General features: G+C 45.2%; 1 protein-coding gene across 28 annotated transcripts in view; it reads left to right on the top strand.

The window, feature by feature from the left end:
- The window catches only part of ZNF618 (zinc finger protein 618), a 214572-nt gene that overhangs the window by 84253 nt on the left and 115431 nt on the right, over window positions 1-14888 (top strand). The window lies entirely within an intron of this gene.

Here is a 14888-nt window from a genome sequence, read left to right as displayed (position 1 = left end):
CTCTGCTCATCTGAGGTGTTCCTCGCGGAAGCTCAAACAGGGTTTGCATTCAGATACTTTACCTTAATATTACCATGATAAACCCTCCATCCTGTCCCTTCCCCCGTGGATTCCTCATCCCTGCTTCTCCCCTCCCTCCCCAGGCCCTCCCTGAACTTGCGGCACACTGGGAGAGCAGGGGAGGAGTTCCTGAGTGGAGCAAGGGGCTGCTTTGCCCCAGACTGCATATGGTGCTGGACTACAGAAATCCGGACCATGGAGGTGCACACATTTGGGCAAGTTTAATTAAACTGGTTTAGACACACTGGTGCATACCTCTATGTTTTCAAGGATGCTCTTATTTCAGTTTGAGGGTGGCTTATTTTGATTTAATGTAAACTGTTCCCAGTTGACTTGAAGCGAGATCAAAACATGCCTAGTTTAAACCAGAACTGTGTTTTGCACTAAAATGTTTTGAACAACACGCCTTTAGTTAAATGGGTGCAGTTTGTGTGTAGACAAGCCCTCATTTAAACATTTTTCACGCACTTATTCCTTGTGGGATATGTTTGTTTTACTAACTGGGGAGATCTTTAAAAAAATAAATAAATCCTGCCATATAAGCAGTTTCCCCTGAAGTTTCCAATGAAACTGGAAACCTGGAGAAAAGGGATTTTTTTTTTAGTGAAATACAATCATATGACTTTGCTTTTTTCCACCCAAGTAAAAAGTAATTTTAAAAATGAGCTACGTTTGAGCCACATGCATCCCCTCTGTAAAAATGCCCAGTTGTGTCTTAGTCGTTTATACCATTCGTTTCACTATAAAACCATACTTTGTTTATTACTATTCACGACCAGTAATTCTGCTCTCTGGTCTGCTCCTCTTACTTTCCAGCTTTTTATAATGTACAAGGAAGTAGTCGATGGCTGACCTCCCCCCCCCCCCACCTCCCCACCCAAAATTCTTCAGATTAAATTTTATTGTGCGTCTCTTTAAGAATTTAGGAAGAGCAGCATGAGACTGAAATTTTTTTTGTCTTTTTCTGTTGCTTATAACCAAGGTGGATCAATTTAAATTAAGGCAATTTAAATCACTGATTTAATTTGTGTTTTAAATCTCATAGCTTCTAAAAAAACCCATTGATTTAAATTAGGTTGAGGCTTTCCAAAATTAATTTGAACATTTGTGTTATTTAACTTTAGATTAAAATTTATAATGAACTATATTCTAATTGCTGTGGTTTTTTCTAAAATGCTACTTCCAGTAGGGTATCTTATTTGAATTTCATAAAACTGATAAAGGCAAAACCCAAAATATTGAAAATTGAAGCCTTTGTGCTGCCAATATGTAAGGAAATACAGGTTGAACCTCTCTGGTCCAGAAACATCCATCATTCGGAATGATTTTAGTTCTAGCTGGATGTCCGCTTTCCATAGGTGTGGGCAAGTTTCCTATAAGTCCTATAAAGTTTGTTTATAGCTACCAGTCTTAACTCTGTGTTCTGTGCTGTTATTTAGCTCTAATTTACCCCTAGATGTCCTCTAACAGCTCAGTAAGCAGTGAAAATGTTGGTAGTGCTACTCGACCGGGAGTGGGCAAAAGGGCCTCTCTAGGCCGGATTCGGCCCACCAAGTGTGCTCCTGGCAGGGCAGGAGGAGACTCTGCGCGCTCCCCTGGCCCCAGGCCCTGATTGGCCTAGGGGTGGGAGGAGCGCGTGAAGTTTCCTCTGCCCTGCCCCCGCCCTGCAAGGAGCACACGGTACTTAGAAATGCTGCATGCTTCTGGCAGGGCAGGAGGAGGCTTTGCATGCTCCCCTGCCCCCAGGCCCTGATTGGCCTGGGGGTGGAGGAGCACGGGAAGTCTCTTCCCTCTGCTAGGGGCATGGGTGCTTGGGGCGGGGCAAAGGGGCTCCCCCATCCCCAGACCAATCAGGGTATGTGGGCGGGGAAGCCCGAAGCATCTTGGCCCCGCCCCTTCCGTTTGAGACCCCACCCCTTCAGGTGCAGCCCGGGGCCACTTCAAAAATTTCTGAAGTGGCCCCTGGCAAAAAATTATTGCTCACGCCTGTGCTAGACAATATTGACCTCCAGTGGTCTGGACATTTTTCTGGTTCAGAACCGGTCAGTTCCCAAGGGTGCCGGACTAGAGAGGTTCAACCTGTACATAAAAGTAGTCACAAATAGTTCCATTGACTTCAGCACAAACTGCAGGGGCACAAGTGTTTTTAGCATCAAAGACTAAAATTTCATTTTGATTAAGATCTCTTTCCTTAGTGGCATCAAATCTGTTGCTTCAAAACAAAATTGCTCCATTTCTGAGAATGAAAGTTCATTTAAACATTCGGAACATTAACAAAGTTATTTTGGGTTTTTTTGGTATATGCATAAGACAAAGTTTTCAAAAACAAGAACCTAAGTTAGTCTCCTAAACCCCATATTTAGGCTTCTAAAGGTAGGCATTTCAAAACCACCTAAATGACTTACAAGGCCAAGTCCTACTGACTTTCAGCTGCAGACTGTGGTGGAGGAGTATAGGTTGGTTGAAGCGTTTCAGTTTGTTCACTTTGAGGAAGTTGAAAGTATCAGAAGATGGTGTGTATTGTAAATAAAGTGCCAATATTATTTGCTTAACAATTTTGTTTTTGTATTTGCATCATACTGAGGGAGTTAAGGCCTAAGGGAGCTAACTAAAGAACATAGGTAGAAAACATCCAAGTTAGTAAATTAAGACTATACATGGTAAGAAACAAAATAGCACCAAGCAAATTTAAAATAAGTAAATAAAAAGTAGATTTTTAGAAATTTTTAAATAATTTTTATTCATCCCACTGATAATTTTTTCAAATGTTTACCTTTTATGCTGAAGTTTTTCAGATCTGGTCTCATCTTGAGTCTGAAATTTTTGGGGAAGCTTGAGCAAAAATAGCTCAGCTGTTTTCAATAGCAAAAAAACCCCAACAATAACAAAAAAAAAAACCAGTTTAAAGAAAAATAGACTTAAGCCAACACACAGAACGTTGAAATTTGGCATAGAGAGATTCCCTGAGTTAGTCAAAGGAAGTGAATTTATGGGCAAATATCCCAGCCCAGGTTTTCCAGTGTGTTCTGTTGTGCCTTTTGTGTCTCCCTTTAGACAGTTTTGTTATATCAATCTGCTTGTATTTGTATTACAGAAGCTTCTAGAGACCTCGGAGAGATTAGGGTCCCATTGTGTTGCATGTTGTACAAACCTATAGTAAGAGAGAGAAACGGATGTCTTTTCCAGGGGCAGCTAGCAGTTTGAACTAGGCGCACACACACAGAGATGAACTGCACATGATAGTCCCATGATCTTGTGAGTCAGATCTGATGTAGCAGAAGGTTTGCTTGTGAAGGGAATAGTAATATTCAAAATGGCCTTGCTGGCCCATGAAGAAACAAGTCATGTATGTACCTAAGATATTCCACTCGCCATAGGCGTCTAGACTTAACGAGGAATAGTTTGGCTATTTCTCTAATCACAAATTTACACCAAGTATTACAGAATATCGCTAGCTAGATAGAGAGGTACAGATAAATATTCTAAAGGACACAAGACAGACAGTATTTCTTGAACACAAAAGAGAAAACCCTACTTTAAAATCTCCCTTAAGTTCATAGCTCCAGGGTGGGCTCTTCCAGTAACCGTTCTGTTTGTCTGTTCAAATTCACCAGGCAGATGGTCTACCTGGTCTCTTCATGCTTTCGCCCCCTTTTGCCTCACAGGTATGAGGTAGAACACTACATGTAGCTATAAGCATTGGGATGTTTTTCTTACCGAAATCCTATCCAATGAGCAGACAATTCCAGCATCTTGTCAGTCTACCGAAAGTATATTCACGAGTCATTTTGCACCTGTGGAGCTGGTCGTTGGCTGTTTCCTTGGCAGTGCTGAAGTGGCTAGCATAGGCTGTGTCCCCCAGAGTTATTGTTGGCTTTTCAGAAGAGCTTCTGGTCTGGAAAAAAGTCCTTGCTTTTGCTTTTTTTTTATTATTTTTTTTTTAATTTGAGTGTCATGAACCTTCTCTCCTTCTCTTACCCAACCCGCTCGGATGTCTGGGAAGGATCCCTCGCAACCCATGAGCCCATGAACTCCCAAAGGAGTCCTTTCTACTAAGGTGCTTTGTGACCAGGTAGGCTAGTGCCGAAATTGGGATGTGCATGCATCTCCACTTACAAATCCAGCCACTATTTTCTGTACAATGCCAGGAGTCAAGCCCTGCCTTGCAGGTGATGTTTAATGGTCTTACACTATCACAACAGCTCCCATTGTGGATTTTCCACCTCCAAAAGGATTTCTGACTGACGGATTGCAACTTGGTGTTGTAAGTGTCGCTACTCACTTTTCCACCATCAACGTTGCTCTGATTTTAATATCTCCACCCGGCAGCTGGAGGTGAGTTTGGCGCACAGCTCCAAGAACTTGGCATTTCGCGTCGGAAAGTTCTGCAGTTGCCACTCATCATGTCAAACCTGCACTATAATGCAGTCCTACCGATCCTTGGGCCCAGAAATGGTGCCCTACCGTGTGGAACTGCTCCAGGAATACTCGTAGCATCCAGTTACTGTGCTCAAGTATCTCCATACTGTCCCCCTTGCAATCCCAAGTGTGCAAATAGTGGAGAATCCTGCGTCCTGTAATTAACAAAGGAGAAGAGACTTGTGCTCAGCTCTGCAAGCTCCTTGCTTCTGTCAGTGTGGTGGCAGACACCAAAAAATGCCTCTTAGGCCTGTGGGCGTTTTTAAAAAAGATTCACAAACTATGGAATATGAACTCTAATGTGGGATGTAGAAGGTGGCATGGGCAGAACTTGATCTCTAGCATCCAGAGAAATCTCTCGGTGACTTGATACTCCTCTACAAAGTACTTCAAAAATGCCCAAAAGACACTGGGATGCTTACCCAGGATGCACTATGCTTTTTGTGGCATTACGTGGACACGTGTCCCCGGTGAGTATATATTGCCTTGACACATGCTGCCAAGTGTGCACACACCTGAACATTGTCTAGACTTCATAGGCCGTATGCCAACATAACTTGCATCTACCACATTTTGTAGCATGGACGTAGCCCTATGTTATCTGAGACCGAACCTTCCCTCGGTCTCTGACGAGAGGCTGCTAATGGTTTGGATTTTCTGGTTTGAACATTATAAGGATGCCATGTCTTTGGCTTTTCGACTGTCCTGGAAGGTGGGGTGTGCAGGTCAGGTGCTTTGTTGTACCACTGCATAACTTGGGGCATCTCAAATCTTGACTCCTCCTTTGTGCACCAGACCAGAAGCAGACACATTGACGAAGTTATCAAATGCCCAGGCTCATTACGTGTGGTGTTCCCTCTCGGGACACATGTTGTTCTCTAATGAGATTGTCCACCAGTGTCTGAGGGAAGCTGCCGATGGCCTGGAAAGGGCTTGGTGATACTTGTTTTGCCATCCTTTTATGAAAGACACCTACTCCAATGGGGCTTTATATTTCAGACTAGGGGTTTTAGAATGAGTTCAAGTAATTGTGTAACCACTGAAAAACTCCCTCGTTGCATGAACATCAACTTCTGTGGGTGTCACCAGGCGTGTTCGGGGGACCAGAAAAAGGACCCTCAGTAATAAATAGGTTGGGGCGAGCGGGGAGCCTGAAGGAAAGGGACAAGCAGCTCCAGAACAGGTGAGGACAGATCCCTCTCCCCAGTGGTTAGACTGGCCAGTTTATGGCAGCAAAGAGCAACTGGATAGCAGACTGGACCCCACTGAACAATCTCCAGCCTCACAACAATTGGTCACAGATTTACGACCTTTCTACCACTGCAGATGCCTGGATTTGGTGATCTGGAGGAAGGAATGAAATCCACAGCAAGATGCAGAACCCGGAGTTGGGCTGGAGGCTGAGTCACTCCCTTTGGAGCGATTAGTAATGAATGAAAGTGAAAAGATGGCAAAACAGCCCTGGCGAGTGCTGGATGATCGGGGAAACCTCCCCTCCCCTCCCCTCTCCTCCCCTCCCCTCCACACACACCCACCCACCCACCCACGCCCAGGTGCTTCAGAATGCTGTAAACTGTTGGAGCCGGTGGGGTTACTTCACAGCATCTGCTGTTGGCGGATCTGAGGGGGAGCAGTGGTTTTTAAAATAGTCTCCCGTTATTTTTCAGTATAACAGAGCGACACCGGCCTACACTAACAGGGAAGGTCGACTTAAGATACACAACTCCAACTACGTTAATTCTCTAGCTGGAGTTGACGTATCTTAAATCATGTTTTCGCACCGTTCACACAGCGGGAGGTTGTCGGAAGCAAACACTTCTGTTGGCTTCCCTTACTCCTCGTGAAGAGCAGGAGTACCGATGCCAATGGGGGAGCCCTCTGTGTTCGAATTAGCAGATCTTCACTAGACCCGCTAAATCGAACCCTTGAAGATGGACATGACCTGGGTGTGTACGTTGTGTAGGGAGAGTTCAGAAGTGTTCTTTTCGGTCTAATGGGGCATGAATGAAGCACAGGTGGCTGTCAGCTTAGCCCCTCCCCTGTGTTGTATAGCAGGCCCGGTTTGAGCTAACGTGAGCCATGAAATAAGACATTCTGAGTCTAAGTTCAGATTTTACAGGTGGTTTTCAGTGAGACCAAGGATATGTCAACACTACAACGCAAAACCTGTGTTGCTCAGAGCCTGGGCCAGCTGGCCAGTGTCGACATTGAGGCTCAGGGTGGAGCAGAGGTTTTGAAATCAGCAAAGGGGGCAGAGGGTTGTAGTCTGAGCCTGAATGTCCACCCTGCTGCTGTTAGTCCCGTAGTCTGAGTCGATTGACCCGGGTTCTGAGACTCAGTTCTTTGGTTTTTTCTTTGCAGTGTGGACATGCACTTAGGGTTCTGAGGGCCTATGTGAATTCTGAAAATGGGATTCTGGTGTTGTTTCGGGCCAGATTTCTGAGGTTATTTAGGTGCATAACGCCCACGGACTTACTTGGGAGTTAGGAGCCTAAACATCTTTAAAAATCTAGCCCTGAAGCACTTCTGAAAATTCTACTGCAGACTGCAAAAGGTGACTGCTGTTTCCTCGTGTGTTTTCCGTTCATTAGCTGTGTTGCTGTTTGTGCTCAGGAGCCATAGTCCTTCTCCGGGATCCCATTGGGTTAGGTGCTAGTCAAGCAAGAAATGAACCCAACTAGGCAAATCTGCGGCTCTCTCGGACCACGTTTGCAGATCGTGAATGGATGTAGATCCACGTTTTAAAACTGCAAATCTGTGGGTATCCGCTTTATATCTGCAGTCGCAGACTGCGTTTGCGGTTCAGATGCGGATACAGATTTTGTATCCACGCAGGGCTCTAAAGAACATGCAAGACCAGGTAAAGCCAAGCTCTGGAAAACTTTTGTCCAGTAATTACCAATGTTTGAAAATGTATCACCATGCATAGCGAATTGAAGATCTGTCGTTTATTTTTGTAAAGCAAGACACCTTTCATGATGAAGTGCTAATATAAACGGTGATAAATTTAAAACTGCAATTTAAAATTCATCAGATTTGGCTTAATGTTTAGATCAGAATGGGATCCCAGTAAAGAAGTCCAATTTTGGGGGTTCCATCAGCAGCAGCTTTCCATGAGTTGTAGTATGCTGTTAGAGCAACTGTCTACATGCTAAACAGTGCAGACACCCTGACACATGCTGTCTTAAGTCAGACTTCATCTCCGGGTAGCATCTTTGAGCAGAACTATTAAAGCTTCTTTTTTTCCTTTTCATTTCCCTTTTCCTTTCTGTCTCTCTCTCAATTCTAAAATTACATGGAAACCCTTTAAAGGAAGACTATTAGAGCCCCCTTTGTGTGTTGTAACGTGCAGGTATGTGCTACTGTGTCCAAGTGGAGCTCCAGTGATAACAGTAGGACTCTGTGTAGTTACACAATCTACTTGCATACTATGCATTGAAGGAATGGGACATAAAGTTCTGCGTGGAGGCCTTCAAAAGACAGGAAATGCTGAAGTTAAGGTGGCATTCTCTGTATGTGATTGTGATCGATGTTCAGTGCATGGTTGTGTGCTGTTTCTCAGATTAGTATTCTTTCTATAACTTTAGATAGCTGTCTTGTATTTTGTTGGTGTTACGCTTGACGGGGAGGGATCACGTGAGGATTATCCGTTGTGATCCTTCCCTCTGGGGCATTTGATATTGGCCACTGTCGGCATACAGGACACTGGGCTAGAGTGACCTTTGGTCTGACCCAGTCTGGCCGTTCTTGTGCTCTTAAGGTCAAGTAAGAAAAGAGTGTAAGGGTACGTCTAGACTACCGCGTTTTGTCGACGGAAGTTTTGTCGACAGATACTGTCGACAAAACTTCTGTCGACAAAGAGCGCCTAGACACATTGAGTTCTGTCGACAAAGCAAGCTGCTTTGTCGACAGAACTCCGTAGTCTGGACGCAATGTTACAGGCAATAACACCTTCTGTCAACAGAGTTCTGTCGACAGAAGGTGTTATGCCTCGTAAAATGAGGTATACCAGCGTCGACAAAACTGCTGAGTTCTGTCGACGTTATGTCGACAGAACTCAGCGGTAGTGTAGACGCTGGTATAGTTTTGTCGACAAAAGTCCACTTTTGTCGACAAAACTAGGTAGTCTAGACACACCCTAAGTGTTAGTCATGAAAAAGTTACAAAAAGTTACAAAAAGCAAAACAGTCAGTATTAAAAAACTGAAGTAGATGGCAAATTGTTAAGGGGTTAAAGTGCAAAGTGAGCAAGTAGACAAGGTCTGCAACACACACAGAGAAGAGGAATGTAAGTAAAAATGAATACGTAAAATTGTCTTCTGCAGCAGTCCTTCCTCCTTTGTCTATCTTGTCTGTATACTGTATAGACCCTGATCCTGCAAGGACTTACGAATGTGCTGAACTTTAGGTACCCGAGTAGTTCCACTGAAATATCTGGGAATATTAAATTTTCACACGCATATTCTGGCCACAAGTGCTTTTACATTCTTTAGTAATACACTATAAACAGGGAGAGGTTAAAGGAATCAGCTACTGTATTTGGTGGTGAATTATTCACTTAGCGCTAGATACAAACATAAAAAGGATTGTATATGTAATTACATACATGGTTCTTTGCAAACTAGTGGCTGCATTCAGTTTGAAGATCAGAAATAAAATAACACACGGACACTACAAAAAATAAATAGGAAATATAAGAAATTCTGTAGTCCAAGTAAAAAACTATAAGAATATTTCCCTTAGCAACAGCTCCTTGAAAGGTGTACCAGTGTGCACATGGGATACATGCCTGTTTGTGTGTGATGACAAAATAATTACAATACATACTGTTTTATAGAAAATAATTTCCCCGTTAGAGAAGCATATCACTAAAGATATACAATGTCATGATCATGAGGAGCTCTCTAGCGTGTTTAAGAAAAACAATGTATATCAGGGCTGTATAATAAAATGGTGGCGGTTCGCCTGGGGTAGTCCCTGGTGGGCCAGCGCCGCTATATTTACCTGCTCCTCTGCAGGTACAGGCAGTTGGAGCTCCTGTTGCTCATGGATCGCCATTCCTGGTCAAAGGGAGTTGCAGGAAATGGTATGGACCGGGACATCACTTCCTGAAGCTCCCATTGGCTGGAGCAGCAATCTGTGGCCAACAGGACCTGCAATCGCCTATACCTGCAAAGGCATAGGTAAATATAATGCCGCCGGCCTGCCAGGGGCTAACCCTGGCAAACTGGATCTGGCCGGCGGGCCAGTATTTGCCCACCCCTGCTATACATGTACAGGCAGTCCCCGGGTTACATGGATCCAACTTACATCAGATCCCTACTTACAAACGGAGTGAGGCAACCCTGCACTAACTGCTTCCCCCCAGCAGACCAAGGAGACGCGAAGCTAGTGCCCCCCCCCCCCCCCCCAGCAGACCAGGGAGACGCGGAGCGGCTTTTCTCAGCAGACACCTCAGCTTGAGAATAAAGGACTGAGGGAAGTGGGGTGTGGGAGAATAAAACTGAGCTCTGGAGAAATGTTTGGCTAGAGTTTCCCCTACAATATGTACCAGTTCCGACTTACATACAAATTCAACTTAAGAACAAACCTACAGTCCCTATCTTGTACGTAACCCGGGGACTGCCTGTACCTGAGCTTTTACAAACTATATATAATACTCAGGGGGGTGTGTGTGTGCGCGTGGGTGTCTATGCAGGAATTTGTGCATGTACTTAATTAATGTTCAGTTCAGTGGGATAACTTTCAGCGCATACATTTAAGCATATGTCTACACTTTTGCAGATTTGGATGACAGATTTTTAAAAATCTTGTGTTAGGCCCCAAACCTGCAAATGCTTATGCCCGCTTTATGCATGTGACTAGTCACACACCATGCAGTGGAACTTTGAATTTTAAAGTTGCTCATAGAATCATTGGTGTAGCAGGAACTGCAAAGGTCTCCCGGTCTAACCCTCTGCCAAGATGCAGGATTTGTTGTGTCTACACCATACAAGGCAGTTGGCTAACCAGCCTCCTTTTCAAAGTCTCCAGTGAAAGAGGTTTCACAGCCTCCCGAAGCATCTGTTCCATTGTCCTGCTATTCTTTCAGTTAGGACATTTTTTCCTTACATTTCATCTAAATCTGCTACACTGCAGTTTTAATCCAATGTCTCTTGTCCTATCCCCCGAGGCAAGAGAGAGCAACATTTTTCTCCATTTTTTTTTTAACGGCAGTCTCAAGTGTTGGAAGACTGCTATTGTGGCCTCCGTCATGTGTATTTCCAGCATCAGGGCTTTTAAATTTTTGAACAGTAGTTTTTCATCGTTGGTATAAGCAAGTACCATCATACGTATGCCCCCTCCCCCCCAGGCGCAGAGTTAAGGTTGTGTGTTAAGATATAGCTTTTGTATTTCTTTGAGTGTGTGCCCAGGCAAGTTTTAGCTACAGTAAACAATTCTAAGTGTGGAAATTTAATTAAAGGAACCCCCGACATCTCCCTTTGATCCAGGACTGAAGAGTACAGTGTCCCTTATGAGGGCATGTTTTAAATTAAGCATTTCAGACGGATGGAAATACGTATTGTCCCCTACACGTTGGGTGCTTTAGATGGTGGCAATGCCCTAGCACCTGACTCAGTTCCCTGCAGACTCCTTTTTTAGGCACACATGTAATCTTCTAGAAAATGCCCTGAAGGTTGAGCAATCTACCACTTGCAGGTCCCCTTACAGCCTTTTTTCCTGTTGTGTAAGCATGACAAATCATTAATTTTTGATTGATTGCTTTGAATTATGGGAGCTCTGACAGCCTTTTCTGTAGCTGAACAGCTGTATAACAAATGAACATATCAGTGCTCACAAAAGATTGGAGATCTAACAGAAGCAATTACATTGTCAACTCCTCCCTTTTGGCTTTTCCCAGGCAATGGAGGCAGGAAATTTTTTACTAGAAATTCCTCAAGTGACTTAAAAAAAAAAAGCTGGTTTATAATTGAATTAAATCTTTATCTCTTCATTTCTAGTAGACTGCCCCAGCCATCAGAACTCCAGATATGCCTGTGCTCTTCATGACGGAGATAAATCTCACTAACAAAATTTCACATTAAGAATTTAAAAGAAATAAAATTGCAATTTTTGTTTCCTATTCCTTTAAGATTTCCAAATTGCACCCAGTGCACTAAATGTGACCTCCTCAACTTTTAAATTAAGAATTTATGCTGGCTTGAAATTTATGAAATATTTCAGCATTAAAGAAAGCCTTTTCCCTCAGGAAAATTGAGCAATAAATCACAGCTCTCTGGATTTACAGCCCTACAGCCAGCCACGGATAGGATTTTTCCACCCTTCGTTCTGAAAAAAAAAAAAAAATGTAATCATATGAGACAGCTTAGCTGCTATCCTCCCACTCTCTAGAATTTTTAATTTCAGCTGTTTCTGCTTGGATTTATTTCCAATATTCCTGCTCGGCTTTTCAATTTCCTCAGTTATTAAATTTTAATTCAGTGCATTAGCATTTAAATTAAAAAAGGGTTTATTTTATCGAAATCCTTGGCTAGCCTCCATCTTGCCTGTTTCTGCCATTTGCACAAAATGTGAAATACAGTTAATGTCTTATAACTTATATTTGCACAAATTCAGAAATAAAATTTCTGAGATTGGAATAATATTGTCTTTCCAAGGAAACCTCTAATCAGAGAATGGGGGGGGGGGGGGGGGAGGAGAGGGAAGAAGGCACAGTACCTAGCAACTTTATGAGGAAAAAATAGTAGCAGCTTCTTGATAACACAGTTCAAGCAAAGAAAAGGTCGTGAATTGGACAATTCACAAATGGGTGAGGGAAAGGGAGTTTGACCCTTTCCAATTAGAGAGAGAGGCAGATTTGTTTAGAGCGGGGGGTGGGGGGACCTTTTTTGAGTTGGGGGCCACTGACTCACAGAAAAATCAGCTGGGGGCCTCTCACAAGTGAGAAGCAAAAAAAAACCCCTCCCTGAGGTGGCCCCCAACTGAGAAACAGAAAGACATCCCCCCCCCCCCACACACACACATTCCCCTCACACACCAGAACCTGGGGAAGCCCAGGCTATTAGATTTTGTGTGCCCTGAGGGCTGGAGTACCAATGTGCTAGAAGGGAGCCTTGAGCCTCGGGGCCTGATCCAGACAAGCTGGTCCCTGGTTAGAGAAACAACAAAGCCAGGCTTCTCGCTGATTCTGGGGATCCAGAAGTCCCACTTTCCACAGGCTGACTAGTTGGGCTGGTTCATCTACGGAGCTCAAGTGGTCGAAACACGTTTTGAGACCCAGAGCTCCTAGGTCCTGACCCAGCTCTGGCTCCGTGCCTGGCTTATGTGGCTTTGGCCAGGTCACTTATACTCTTGGTCTAAGCCTCCTCACTGCTAATGGGATTCATACTTCGCTACACAGCAGCGTTGTGCAGATTGACTGACAGGGAGACAGGAGAGCTTGTTCTGCTACTGACATCTTGTGTCCTTGGGCACTTCACTTAATCTCTCTCTGTCTCAGTTCCCCATCTGTGCAAGAGGGAAAATGCTACTTTTCACCTGTACAATAGTAGGGTGAATATATCATCTGTTAGGGATGTTAAATATCGGTTAATTGAATAGTCGAGTAACCTCATAGATTCTTATCGGTTACTATTCTGTAGTCCCTGGGGGTGGGACCAGCAGCCAATGTGCTCTGGCCCCACCCCCAAGGAGCTCCCTGCCACTCTGCACTGCTGCCTCTGAATCAGGTGGGAGCTGGTCCATGAAGGGAACCTGTTTAAAAACCAGCTCCCCTCGCGGATCAGCTGTCTGTCACCCTGCGCTGCCTGGTTCCTAGTACACTTTAAATATAGAGCCGCAGTGGGGGTAGGTCCTGGACCCAGCACAAGCAAGTACTGAGCCAGGCTGCTGGCCAGCGTGCTAAAAAAAAATGTCCTGGCATGGGGTGGGGAGGGGGGCGGGATGCGTGTAGTCTATCGCATTAACCTATAAGCGTTTGCTCATCGGTTAATTGACGGCACTATTACATCCCTGGTGTCTGTTAGTTTCTTGAAGTGTTCAGATGCTATTTAATAAAGGACAAAAGCCGTTGCTAGTCAAGCACTCCCACGCGGGCTGCTTTCATGGCCCACGGTTGCGCTGTCCCGTGGGAGCTCTGACCTAGTTATACAGCGTGTCAAAATGACCGGTCCTGCCGAGACCATATTTAAACCTGCATGGGCAGTTGCATGGCAGAAATATGCTGTGCCACCCTCTGTCTTGGGAGGGACTCTTGTCCTCCCTCCATCCTCTCCAGGAGGTCATTGAATTATGTGCTGCCGGGGCAGGTCTTTGAACCCTGCCCCTCCACCCCCTGGGTTTTTGCAAACTAGCTGTTGAGCGCAGGAAGAGCACAGGAAAGACAGAATGACGCCAGGATCCTTTTCGGTTAGGGAGTTCTGGCGTGCTCGCTGCCCCCGGCAACAAAGCTGCGTTTCCTTGTGCAGAACCTTCCGCTGGTCCCAGGTACGGGAAGGGAAACCAGCTCTTGCCTTTGCTCTTGCATGCGACGGTTCCAGGATTGTAACTGGTGTTGCCTTGGGAATGGATCAGCTGTAGCTAGAGGCTCCAGCTCCACATAAAACAATGCAGTTTGAATCCTAGAATCACTGGGTTGGCAGAGACCTCAGGAGTTGAGTCCAACCCTGTGCCCAAAGCAGAACCAACTCCACAATCATCCCAGCCAGGGCTTTGTCAAGCTGGGACTTGAACACCTCTAGAGATGGAGATTCCACCCCCTCCCTAGGGAACCCAGCCCAGCGCTTCATCACCCGCCTAGGGAAATCATTTTTCCTAATATCCAGCCTAGACCTCCCCCACTGCAACTTGAGCCCATTGCTCCTCGTTCTGTCACCTGCCCCCACTGAGAACAGCCTCTCTCCAGCCTCTTTGGAACCCCCCTCCAGGGAGTTGAAGGCTGCTCTCACTTGCCATTTAGCCGGCTATTTATATTTTAATTTCTGCAGAAAACGTGTCTGAGTTTGGGCCAAAGTAGCCCCGCTTGGAGACAAGGGCTGTGCAGGAGAGATGAACACAGCCCTAAAATGATCCTAAGACGCTTTGGTGTGGAAAACGGGGAGGGAGCTCATCTCCTCACTCCTCATCACCGTAGGGCTCCGGGCTCCGATCGTGGCTTGCCACAGTTCAGGGCCCAGACTCCCTTTTCCCATTGGGACTCCCACACACACCTGCGCTTCCTCCCATGCTGGCCCTCGCAGATGGAGCACCTCCCTGAACTGATCCCATGAAACTGCTTCCCTTCCCTTCCCTCCCCATTGCTTCTTGGCACTCACCCCTGCCGAGACTAGCGGGCAGGTGCAGGAGTCAAGGCAGCGGTCTAAGGGGCTCATTGGGATCACCTGCAGCAGCAAGGACATCACTGCAGCTGCC

The sequence above is a fragment of the Pelodiscus sinensis genome, chromosome 23 (genome assembly GCF_052426305.1).
Source record: "Pelodiscus sinensis isolate ZL-2025 chromosome 23, ASM5242630v1, whole genome shotgun sequence".
In the NCBI taxonomy this organism is placed as follows: domain Eukaryota; kingdom Metazoa; phylum Chordata; order Testudines; family Trionychidae; genus Pelodiscus; species Pelodiscus sinensis.
The sequence above is the reverse complement of the archived record's forward strand: the minus strand, read 5'-3'. Positions and strand labels throughout refer to the sequence as shown.